The 13,331-nt window shown below is 42.4% G+C and overlaps 1 protein-coding gene across 1 annotated transcript in view; it reads right to left on the bottom strand.

Moving 5' to 3' along the window:
• DSCAM (DS cell adhesion molecule) overlaps positions 1 to 13,331 on the bottom strand; it is a 602,142-nt gene that overhangs the window by 153,728 nt on the left and 435,083 nt on the right. The window lies entirely within an intron of this gene.

The following is a 13,331-nucleotide window of genomic DNA, read 5'->3' as shown; positions in this document are numbered from 1 at the left end:
CTCTCACACACATCAGTTGAGAATCTGATAGAGCCAAGATTATAAACGCCTGCGCCCTCTTGTCTCAACGCTTCCAGGCCGCGGTCGGTACCGCCGGGGGTTTTTCCTCAATCACGTCCCATAAATCCTCTGTTATCAGCAAAGCCCGCATCCTCGGCTTCCAGCTGCCATAATTCTTGTCATTAAGTCGTTCCATCGGCAAGCCTTCCCCAGACAGGTTTACAGCCATGTTGCTCACCTCCGTCTGGTTCAATCAATCAAGCTGCCCTCTCTGGAACTCCGTCTGCCGTTCAGACCAGCAACTTACTCCGGTGTAATGCGCTGTGGAGCGTAACCATCCTCTGCTACCACTGTTGGCTTGTGTACGTTGTTGTGTGAAACAGCATACATTACGTTGGAGTTAAGTTGAGCAAGAAACTTCTTCAGAGCATGTTAAGAGTCTTTATTGAAAGACATTAAGGCCAGAGGCTTAAGAGTAAATACATGTAGAGATTCTTCAGTCACCCCCCTTCTGGTACATCTCTCTCCATAGATAAACACAAAAGACAGCCTCTCAGCTCAGAGGCATAATTCAGAAGAGGACAACACACAGACTCTGTTAGAACTTTCCCAGTCGCTATCAGATGGCTACCATAGCAACGGCCCTGGCCGTCCGTTCCCAGACAGGGCATAGACATAACTCCCCCTTAACCACAGTTATGTCTTCACACTTGCAGGCTTCATGGAAAACTACTAGAGACAGTAATGCCTACTGGTCACCAGCCCAACAGTGACCCCCCCAAATGTGGAGGCTTGGACAAACATTGTGTTATGGAAAACCAAAGTCTGTGTGAAAGTACATATTTGGGAATGTCATCATTGTAATCCTAAACACACTTAATAAATAATATCGAACTTGCACGTCACAAAATATTTTACATTCTTGTCCATAAGCACCAGGAGGGTAGTCACCCAGGGGGTCTTAGTTCCTCTGCTTTTTTGGGAGCAGGGTCCCTATGTCTCCAAGCATCCTACAATCAGCATGAAAAGGGAGTGTGTTAGTCACTGAGAAGAGTCTTCTAATATGCTTCCTTGCCTTTCCTGCTGATTGGAGCCACTCAGAGTGAAAGGAGGTGAGTCAGCCACTGAGAAGACTCTTCTCAGTGGCTAACGCTCTCCACTTACATGCTGATTGGCTCCTAGAGATGTTTGCTGTTGTGAGAGAATGCATTAACAAAGATCTAATTCTTAATCCAGGAGCAAAAAAGGGTGTATGTGGCAGCAACTATCATGAAGGGACTCTGCACTTCTGAATGTTTATTAAACAACTGATAAATACCTATGTAACTTTGTGTCTGGAGACTTATTATTAAGAATATTGTAAGGAGGTATGTCCACACGAAAGCATCCCAGGCACCTAAATGAGGGATGAGAGCAGCATAGGGACATAAGCAGATGTCTTATACCAGGGGTTCCCAAACTTTTCTTCTACATAGACCACTTGAAAATTGCTGAGGGTCTGAAAGTATCTGAAAATTTACTATGGGCATATGCAAGATAATTAACTCCCATTAGTGATAAGAGCAAGAATTAATAATTATTATTTTAATTAAAACAAGAGGATTATCAGTACTTTGAAGAGGTTGTTGTTATTCTTGACTATTGTCTCCATTTTGGTTAATGACTGTGCCAAGGTATTGATAATCCTTGACATGTTCAGTGTCCTCATTATCAACTTTGAAGTTACATAAATCTTCTGTTATCATTACTTTAGTCTTCTTGACGTTCAGCTGAAGTCCTGCTTTTGTGCTTTCCTCTTTAACTTTCATCAGCATTATTTTCAGATCATTACTGGTTTCTGCTAAGAGTATAGTATCATCTACATATCTTAAATTACTGATATTTCTCCCTCAGTTTTCACACCTCCTCATCTTGGACCAATCTCGCTTTCCATATGATGTGTTCTGCATATAGATTAAACAAATAGGATGATAAAATACACCCCTGTCTCACACCCTTTCCGATGGGGAACCAATTGGTTTCTCCATATTCTGTCCTTATGTTAGCCTCTTGTCCAGAGTATAGGTTGTGCATCAGAACAGTCAGATACTGTGGTACCCCCATTTGTTTTAAAACCATTCCATAGTTTTTTGTTATCTACACAATCAAAGACTTTGCTGTAATCTGTAAAGCACAGGGTGATTTTCTTCTGAAATACCTTGGTCCATTCCATTATCCAGCGTATGCTTGCAATATGATCTCTGGTGCCTCTTCCCTTTCTAAATCCAGCTTGGATTTTTTTCCCCCAGAGAGCCGGTTGTTAAATATTTACCAGCACACCACTGAGTATTTCCCAATGTTGTAAGCTTGGGACATTGGAATATAGGAGATACTATATTCATTAATTTACCTGGCAAGAGTCTTTCCTGCACTGTTTAATGAACGTATCTATAATTTACATTAGACAGATGTAAGAAAGTAACACAACTGTCCTACAATTCAGAGTGAGCTTCTGCAGCATGTGTACTACATGGTACTTCAATGATGTGCACTACATACTGGGCCATGTTCAAGGTTCTTGTGTTCATATACAAAGCCCGAATAATTTGGATCCTGGGTATTATAAGGACTACCTGAGCCCTTCTATCCCAACCTGATCACAGCAATCATCCAGAGGAGCACTGTTAGTTCTCCTCTAGCAGGCCTCAACCGGAAGGCTGGCATTTAGTGTTACCGGTCCCATGCAGTGGAACACTCTTCCAGTGGAGATCCAGCAGGCATCCTTGCTTTTGCCTTTCGGGTGCCTTTTGAAGACTTTTTTTTAATGCTGACAAGCCTACCCAGTCATTGTTATTATTGTTCTGTACTGCTTTACCACTATACTATTGCCAAATGAAAATCTGAGTACAATCTCTGAAACAAGCTGACTGAAACAAGAGAACAGCTCATTCGTGTCAGAAGAAATGGACAAATGTGGTTGTGTGAATCTCCTCCAGTTTCTCCAATATGGAGAGAGAAATGGGGAACAAGGGCTTGTTTCATCTCTTTCATTCTTATGGACAGAGTTCAGTATTAGAAAGGAGTGCCCCAATATCTTTTCTGATTTACTGTATATAGGTTTCTTGATACAGCAGTCAGTGAATGGTTATCCTTTCACTCTATCTCACAGTTCTGGAATATTATGATCCAGAGCCTTGAAAGAAGGTCCTTAAAGAGGGTGGAAATGGAAGCATGAAAGTATCTCACAGCTTGAGATTATCACACTAAAGAGAGCAAGGCACTCATTTAAAGACAAGAAAAGTAGATGTAACATTATATTAAGCCACTGTCTCCTCTCTGTAAGAACCATTGTATAATACAAGATAATGTTTAGAGAAGATGTGCAATCTGCATCTATGAAGCTTTTAAAAAATATTTATTTTTATGAAGGGATATATAACATGTCTTGTTCCAGACCTACCTGTAATTCTACCAGTACTGCATATTCCAGGGTTTTTAAACCTACAGTCATTTAGAATTGGCCATGTACTAAGTGTGGATCTGCCTCAAGATGCAGAACTAATTAGCACTCCTGTTCTTCCTTCAGTCCCTTGAAAGCCATACGGTCTTTAAGACCAATAAAATGTTCATTCTTGAGTCTATGACCTATGTGCCAAGGCTGAGTAGAAACAGCATGCAACCAAGTGGATACTTCACAAATGTGGAACGTCCTCCAAAAATTGTAGTTTCTGCTGAATTCTAACTAAAACAAAATTCCGGTTACAAATCTACAGTTCTGCTACACCAGAAATTATTATATATCAAAACATATGATTCCAGCTGTTCTACCTTGTGCTGTTAGCTTCATGCTATCCTATACATGCCTCAGATCTTTATGGACATGCAGTTCATCACAGTAACTAAAATACCATTGCCTACAGCAACCATCTCGCTGTGCAACTGTTGTTAGATATGCAGTGAAAAAAACCCACTGGTAACTTGTATAGTATTAAAGGCAAGGAAGGCTGCCTGAAGATAGGAGGAGCATTGGCTGGGCCACTAGCCCGTGAGTGGAAGTTCATACCTCTAGGAAAGATGGGCAGATGTCATAGCAGTCTCTCACATCCTTTCCAAAGACTTGTCTAAACATAAACCTACCTAAGACATTTGATGTAAATACCAGAAGATTCTCTTAAGCAAGTAGTAGGAATATGAATGATTTTAGCCTAATCAACTAGAAATTACATATCAATTTGAATAGGGATGGATGAAATCAGTCTATTTTCAATGCATGTCACTGTTGCATGTGTTATTTCATAATTCCATTCTGTTCTGTGCCTGCATTAATCTGCAAATTTAAAAAATTCACAGGAAAACATACATTTAAATATGTAGTTTTGAATGTGTTTTCTCTAAAAACACACATTTTTAAATACATTTTATTAATTTCTTTCTGAGCCAAGAATTGCAGATCAGGTCAGTTCTTTTTAGATGCGCTACTGTGCTTTAGGAGATGTTTTAAAATTATTTTATTATTTATAATGCTATAGATTGCTTTTAAGATGTTGGGAGCCACTTTGAGAGGGGCATACTGACAGGCGACCTAAACACAGAAAATAGATAAATTAATCATAAGAGAAATAATATCAGAATTCACAAAGATCAAATTACTCAAGCATCTCTAAATTAGGCCTCCTCTACCACTCATCAAAAAGATGGAGGTAGGGGCTACCTGGGACTTCCAATTTCAGAATGTGCAAGAACTTCTGTGACTTTTGTATAGTGCTGAGCTAAAAGCTCTCAAGAGAAAGCTCTTAGCTCTGTTCCCACCCGTGAAGCCAGTCAAAATTCATCTGAAGGATTCCCGTTAGCAGCAATTAATTTTTTTATTTGTCTTTCATTTAACTTTCTTCATGCCACAACACGTGTGGTGGTGGTGGTGGCAGCAGCGGCAGCAGCAAAGTTGTTCTTGGTGGCTGCCCCTCCCGGGCACGTGCACACATACACACATCCCAGGAACAACACTATATCACTTCAGTGGGGAGGCCAGGGTGCGGGTGAGAGAGAAGCACTGATTACCTGTATGTGACAGATCTTGGAGAGGGCACAGGAAAAGCCATACACAATCTACGGAATACCCTGATAATCACTGTGGGAATCCTGATTAATAAATGGTATCAGCACACACACACCCCGCTGCTTTCAGCTCCCTGCAGAAGTTATTTGTGCATATCTGCTAATACAAATGGGCAAATCCGTCCATTTTGGTTTCTCTTCATTTCTCATTTTTCCAGTCTTCTGCTGAGTTCTACACATTTCCACCTCAGTTTCTGATTTTTCCCCAAAAATATCCTCATGAAAATTCATCAGCATTTCAGTGTGAACTTCTTGTAATATGCATGTTCATAAGCAGTTTTGCCTAGCATACATATTTTTGCAGATCAGTTTCCCCTAATATAATGCATTTCCGTATGTTATTTCCACCAATATAATCATTTTTATGCACACTTTACCTCCATATATGCACTTCGGTACACATTACTTTGCTGGAGACCTACACTGCAAAATTCAGAAAAGTGTGAATTTTGATGGATGGTTGTGTTTTGGTTCTCATATTGTTTTGGAAAGTGTGAATTTGGTAGGTTTGCCTTTAAATGCTAACTGAATTGAATTCATGTCTCATCCCTACCTGCTAGCCCTTCCCTAGCATAATAAAACAAACTTGTTCCCTTCTCATGCAGTCCATTGCTGTCGCTCCCACACTAGCCACCAGCAGCCTCAATTGTCAAGCATGCACTAACTTTGGGAAATTTTGAGGGGAGGGGAGAGAGATATTTTGATGAAAGGTAGATTGATTGCCCTCAAGTGTTTGCAACTCAAGGGTCTCTACCACTGGCTTGCCTGTGTAGACTCTCCTCCAGCATGCAGAGCTAACAACATGTATGTTTATTTCACAAATAAATAGATGATTGTGCCTGCCTGCACCCTACCATTGCTCCAAACTGCCTAGAAATACCTAATTTATCCAGCTCCCTCCATTCTCCATGCAGTGTTTAGGGCCAAATCTGCTTTGTTTCATAAGTACAACTGCATCATGTCCCATCGAAATAATCTTTGGAATACTAGGCTTATACAGACAGCCCTGGGGCACAGCCACTTGCAGTCATCAACTGCAGCAATTACATTCCTTGAGAAATAAAAACATATAACCTTTGAACCTTTTTCAAAAACTGAAAAATCTGGCACTGAGAAGTAGAAAATGTGTGATCCAGCATGATCAAACAAAGCTACTTCCACTCATGCAAAAGTGAGAGACAAGTGATGAGTGCTCTCAGGGAACATAACACAAGCAAATTCAAATATTCAGAAAAGGCACATTGTTATAGCCTGGTGACATTTTATCACTTCAGGCTACAAGTGGAAACCTAATTTGAATGTTCCCCATGTCAAAAACTCACTGCTTGTGAAAACCTATGACACAAAGGGGGGAGGTTTCTAGCCTCATTGTCATCCTGTAATTCTTTCTTTCACAGGCAGGGCTTTTGGACACATTCCAACATTTAATCTCACACCTGCTGTCTGAAGTGGTGCAGTCCTGTCAAGACTATACCATTTGCCTTTTCTAAATATTTGAATTGACTTTGACTTTCTGTGCAAATTGTGAATAAGAGATGACAAGGCTTTCAGAAAACTTTCATCAGTTATAACTTCCCCATTATTATTTGCTTGCATCAGAAATCCTCTTACACAAAATGTGATTTTTGGTAGCTTACTATTTTCATTTACTCTGATCCTCATAAACTCGATTTACAAAGGATAAAATTGGTAAAGTCCATATAACACAAACAAATATGACAGTTTCTTTCTTTCTTTCTTTCTTTCTTTCTTTCTTTCTTTCTTTCTTTCTTTCTTTCTTTCTTTCTTTCTTTCTCAACTGACTTTTGCACAGGGAAGGCCTGCATATACTATCCTAGCTATATTATTTCTATGATTTATACTAGATTGGTCTCACAGTTTACTTTGTATACTCTGCCATCTAGTGGCCATACCTAGAATGGCATTGTTGAAAATAATATATACAAGATTTTTACACTGTTAATGCTGGTGATGCTGCAACTCTTACTATTAGCCCTGCTAGTAGTAGTAGCAATAGTAGCAGCAGCAGTAGTAAGAGTAACAGCACATAGCATCTGTATATGACTTTAGAGTATGTAAAATGCCTTACATACAAAAACTCCGTAATGTTTAGAGTACGACATACTATAACAAATGAAGGCTTAGGCTAAAAGAAAGCTTGCATGTGGCTACCATTTCACTGCAATTGTACTGCAATGAAATAAAAGTTGAATTGGGAATTTTCTGTCTCACAGCCAGTGCTTTTGTGTGTGTGCAAAAAAATGAAGTGCTAGTACTCATACCTTGATTAAAGTGCTATGAATGCTGATACAAAATGGTTGCCGTGGGCAGCAAAAAAGGAGCTGATGGTGCTCCATATCAGTGTATACATCACACAAAAAGCACTGCCCACAACTCATACTCTGAGACATTCAACTGTCTCATCTTCCAAGGAATAAGAGCCTTGAATCTGTTTTTTCTGTACACATCATTTAATAAGCAACATTAATGAATTATGTTTAGGTATATGAACAAGACAAATAAATGTCTAGACAAAAGTGAGGTTAATTTATTTATTTATATTGTTGTGGGTTTGGGGTTGGAATGGATGATCCCTGTGGGTCCCCTTCCAACCTCTGATTTGGAATCCTGTGCCTTGGAATGAGGAACTCGCTCTGCTGGTCAGATGAGTCTTTTGTTAAGCTAACAGAGTGGCCAGATAGGATAATGGGTCTATCAGTTGCCCAGCAACTGGTGAATGGGCCAGGAAGACCCTTTTGTCATTGAAACTCTTCAGGAGAGCCTTCCCCCCCCTCCTGGCTGCTAGGAGAGGCTTGTGTTTTCAGTCTTGAGCAAGAATTGCTGGGGACTGGAGGCAGGCAGAGAGGCTGGCTCTCTGTATCATGGCTATAGGATGCCTCCTGTAATACTGATGGAAAAACTGGATATTGGACTGCTGATGCCTTGACCCCTCCATCCTCTCAAGTTGGAATGTGTGTAAATAAACAAACCATATTTCATAAAGACACTGCAGTCTCCGCTGACCTTCTTCCCAAAGGAAACCAAACCCTGGATGAGCGCAGGGACCCCTGAGATCTCGCCGCTCTGAGATTGGGCAGGCGTGCAACAATATTTATGGGTTGCTTTTCTCACCAGGTGACCCTGAGCGACTTATATAACCAATTAAAAACAACAGAATCCATAAAGCCTACAAACACCTATGACCATTAAAAACCACAATAAAACAAATCAATACAAATAAAGGGCAGGTATACAAGTCCCACCCCACGAAAAGAGGTCATCAAAGGCTAAAGGTCTGGGTGTAGAGGAAGGTCTTTGCCTGGAGCCTAAAGATGGATTAAGATGGTGCCAGGCATGCCTCTTTACGGAGAATGTTCCACAGCAAGGGGGATATTACTGGAAAGGCGCTTTCTTGTGTTGCCACCCTCCGAACCTCCTGTGGAGGGGGCACACAAAGAAGGGCTTCCAATCAAATCGAGGGCTATGCTGCTCTCACACTTTATGAAAAAAGCCTATATATGATGTATGATCCAGGATACACAAAGGAAATAGCTCAGCATGCTTAGAGTTTTTGCATAAGAGCTGAAAAGTATTGCAAAGCAAGTATTTGCAAGCTGAATGTTGGACCTAGGTCACAACTGATGTGGACACGAGTGGAGTACTGTGTTGCTTGTCATCATGGAGGTCACTGGTGCAAACACAGTGCCAACAGTGCTCTACGTTGCAGGGGCTCTCCTAACTCAACATCCCACTCACCTTTTGACTAATACAGAATTGCCTGGTGTGGGTTAGAAATGGGCAGGCCGCTTCCACATCTAATTTTGAAGTAGGCTGGTTAAACTGGATTAGTTTGATTTTGAGTGCAACTGATAGATATCTGAAATTAATCTGATTTGAAATTGGACCCATGTTGAATCAGTGAGGCCTCTAGGACCACTGCACTGCGGATGAGTCATTACCCAAGGCTTAATCTTCACCAAGCTGGTGCCCTCACAGTGTTTTAGACTACAATCCAGTACACATTTATATAGGAGTAAGTCCCACTGAACCCAATGGAGCTTACTTCTGAGTAGACATGCATTGGATTGTAGCCTTAGACTACAACTCTCATCAGCCATACTTCTAGAGGGCAGCAGGTTAGTGAAGATGCAATAAGGTTTTCCTCAGAGGTCCTTCTCTAAGGTCAGGTGGGTGGTAACTGATGGGAGCCCCTCTTTTGTGGTACCCCAGCTTTGGAATTATACACAGGGAAGTGTCAGATGAAAGCCTCCCCTTACCACCATCAAGGATTTTTAGTTTTATTTGTGGCCTATCCTGATATGTTTGTATACTGTGCTCTTTAACTGCCTTTTTACTGTTTATGGTTTTGGATGCTATTGCTTATATGATTTTATTGTCCCAGGTGATGGTCTGAAGTCACATGAGGCCAACACCCTGCTGAAGCTAAGCAGCGTCAGGTCTGGTCAGTGCCTGGATGGGAGACCGCCTGGGAACCATATGTAAGCCGCCTTGGGTTTCTATCATGGAAAGAAAGGTGGGGTATAAATGTAATAAATAAATGAATAAATAAATAATATTGTCTTATAAGCTGCTCTGAGAATCCCATTGGATTGAAGAGCAGGGCATTAAGTTATAGAAATAAAAAAAAGACAGACAGACAGATAGAATAAATGAACCCTTCTATCCAGCCTGTGTCCATTGAGACCCCTGTTTGTTGTGTCTTCCCTAACTTATTATGTTATGGGATGGAGAGGGCGAACCCCTAGAACCACTGCAGTGGGCTTCAGGCTCTGGGTGCTGCAGCAAGCATGCTGTCATCTATGAAGGTGAGAAAAGGGAAACTAGGAGGTTCTCTGAGGCCTACCAGTCTGTCTACACAAACCACATGCCTGTCCCCATCTCAGGGAATACACACACACGCAGTCACAGACACACTCACTTTCCTTTGACAACCAGGCTATGGTCCCAGGCTATGGTCTGAAGGCACATGATGCCAGCACCCTGCTGAAGTCTGGTCAGTGCCTGGATGGGAGACTGCCTGGGAACCATATGTAAGCCGCCTTGGGTTTCTATCATGTAAAGAAAAGCCGGGTATAAATGTAATAAATAAATAATAAATTGCCAACAGGCAGCAGAAGAAGTCAGCTCAATAAGGCCTGTGAATGACAAGGGGAAGAAATGAGTGCAACACAATTAAAGGATAGGCGAGTGTCTCCAAAAGACTACTTGTGTAATTGGTGGGGCAGAGGTCCATGGTTGGGGCTTTTGTGCAACAATGTAGTGTACATAGTCTTTTGATAATTGCAGAGCTGCCTTACAAGAGTTTGTTTCCTTGACGCTAAGCATTTCTTTCAAGGAGTCTAATGAACATAATTGCTGAAGATGTGGAGTGATATCTAATTGTGGCAGCCTATTCCACTAGTAGGGGCCTCATTCTTGGCATAGTACAACAGCCAGATCCAATGGTTTCACAACCTCTTGAGCAACAGCTATCATGATTATACTCTGGGACAGTTCCACTTGTGTGCTATCACTATGCACCAATGTCAAGTCTCAAATGTCTTGCACTAACGTTATGTTGGATCTCACCCATGAGATCTTCTGGGCATTATCCTCTCGTGTGATTAACAGCATGTGAGAGGGAATGTAGGGCCACTCCCAGTGGCCCCATCCCCTGCCACTATGTCTAAGGGAGGAAGGTCTGAAGAAGGGGGCCCGTTCCACACATATGAGCTCCCCCTGGTGATTTCAAACCCTGATCATGCAGAGAGGCACCCACATAAATAGAGCAGACTACCCTCTGTAGACCTTCTCCCAACACACGAATGATGGGACATGAGGGCAACAGAAACACAGTCCCACTCTTCCACTCATGCAGTGTTTATTTTTATTATTATCATCATCATCATCATTATCAATAATAATAATAATAATAATAATAATAATAAAGGGATAACACCCAAGTAGGGCACTTCTCCACTCATCTTGGAATAACCTGGAAATGATTCAAGTTTTTTAAAAATAAAATCAGAAAGAACTCTGGCTTGGGAAAAGATTAATCTGAAATTGAAGCTCTTCACTGCCAGCCCTCCCTATTCCCCAAATACTCTCTTACCTTTACTTACCAAATGGCTGAGAGATTAGTGGTGGCATGCATTCCTGCTGTACTGCATTGTGAAACCCTGTGACACTGGCTGTGCCCCCCAAAGGCATCCCCTTCCAATTCTTAGCCAAGCAGCAGTGGGAGCAGCTACAGGGGAGGAGGGAGGTCCGTCCCTCCCCTTCTTTGCCATCCAAGTGTGTTGCATTGTAGCACCCTGGTACACAAGCCCAATGTTCCATGGAAGATATAATTCTCCCAAATGCTATTGTATCAGCCCTTGACAGAACCATATCTCCCCTGGGCCCTTGGGAGAGCTACATCTTCCTTGGGCCTGTGAACCCTGGCATACTGCAGTGGTGCATGCCCAGATGATGACTAAGAGGGTGGGAGAGAACAGACCTCCCTTCTCTCTGCATGCTACCATTGCTGCTTCTGACAATATCAAGTGATTAAATAAAAGAAAAGGGAGAGAGGGATGGTGTTCTGGGGATGAGGGCAGGCAGTGAAAGCATTTTGGAGATGGCGGGGGGCAGCTGGGAATTATTTTTGGTCCAAACTGGAGAAGTATTCAGGGGCTTGTAATACTCGTCTCTTAACTGAAGCAGGCTTTTATGAGCAGGCCCTCCCTTAGCCTGTGCGGGGCCTGGGGCAAAAGCATAGTTGGGGGCCCCCCACATTCTTTCTCTCTTTCAATCCTCCCGCCCAGAATAAGCCAGCAAGCGCTGCCTGTAAACGTGCTGCACAGCTGATGAGCGGGCGGCAGGCAGCACAATGAAGCCACTCAGGCAGGGGATTCAAACCTCACGCCTAAAAGCCTCACGCACACCTGCTTCACAGCTGATGAGCGGAGAGGGGAAAAACTGAGCGGGAGATTCCCCAAGAGCGGGAAGCGGCTGGTGAGACTGCATGGCTTAAAAGAAAAAAACCCATCACAGCCCAGCTTTTCACCGCTAAGCGCGGGGGCCCCCAGAGCACGGGGCCCGGGGCAACTGCCCCCCTTCCCGGTGCCTAGGGGCAGCACTGTTTATGAGTTCCAAAGTTCTTTTCCAAGCCCAGTTGGGGAGAATTTCACCAGCAGGGTGCTACAGCAGGTAAAATTGCCACAGCAGGTAAAAATGGAAGAGCTTTACTCAAGTTTTCAGTAAGTGTGGTCACACCCACACCATACATTCAAAGCTCATTTAAAGCATGTAGCTTCCCCCAAAGAATCCTGGATCCTCACAGAACTACTTTCCCAGCACCCTTAAGAAACTACAATTCCCATGACTCTTTGGGGGAAGCCATGTGCTTTAGGTGACCTCTCTCTCTCCTAACTGCAGATATGAAAGTCAATCCATGATCAGATCTACTTTTTAAAACTTTAAAAAAGAGGGATCACAATGTAAGGGAAGTGGATGCTTAATCTTCCACCCCCTCACTGTTTTGTTGATCAAACTGTTCCTCCTTTTCCAGGCTTCTATTATTTCCAGCAGCAGGAAAAAACACAGGTACTTGGTGATGCCTGGGTTTCTCCTTTGCTGCAAATCTAATAGCACCTTTAAGGGGCAACTTAAGACTGGGGAAAGGTTCAGACCTTCTCCACCACTATTGCTGCTCTTATAGAAATTGGAACCCCACACAGCTGCATGTTTGTTTTTAAAAAGGATAGTTGGGAGCTCCATCACAAATCTGCAGTGTCACACCTGTTTAGTATCATCACCCAATTAAGATGCAGACTGGTCCAAGTAGCAGCAGGAACACAGAATTCTCCCAAATCAAATGTGCTGTCATGCTTCAGTATACACTGGCTGTTACTCTAACACAGATATAAGACACCAAAATATGTTGATAGCTGAAAACCTGTCCCCTCCCTACACGAACCAGGTATATATTTCCACGTAGAAACATAGGAACTATAGGACAAGAGAGAGGTCCAGTAGCAATTGTTGTGGCAGTTAGAAAAAAATACTACAGCCATGAATGATATTGAGTGTTGCTGTTGGCTTTACCTGTGATCATCTGGTTCCCATGTGATACATTTCTGCATGAGTGCATGTTAAAGGAGAACTGGACTCCTTGTGTGCACAGCTATTTTGACATGTCTGTGTCAAATATCTGCCCTAGAACGTAGGCAGATTTCTCCCCCCCCTTCAAG

The sequence above is a fragment of the Rhineura floridana genome, chromosome 5, assembly GCF_030035675.1.
Source record: "Rhineura floridana isolate rRhiFlo1 chromosome 5, rRhiFlo1.hap2, whole genome shotgun sequence".
Classification (NCBI taxonomy): domain Eukaryota; kingdom Metazoa; phylum Chordata; class Lepidosauria; order Squamata; family Rhineuridae; genus Rhineura; species Rhineura floridana.
The sequence above is the reverse complement of the archived record's forward strand: the minus strand, read 5'-3'. Positions and strand labels throughout refer to the sequence as shown.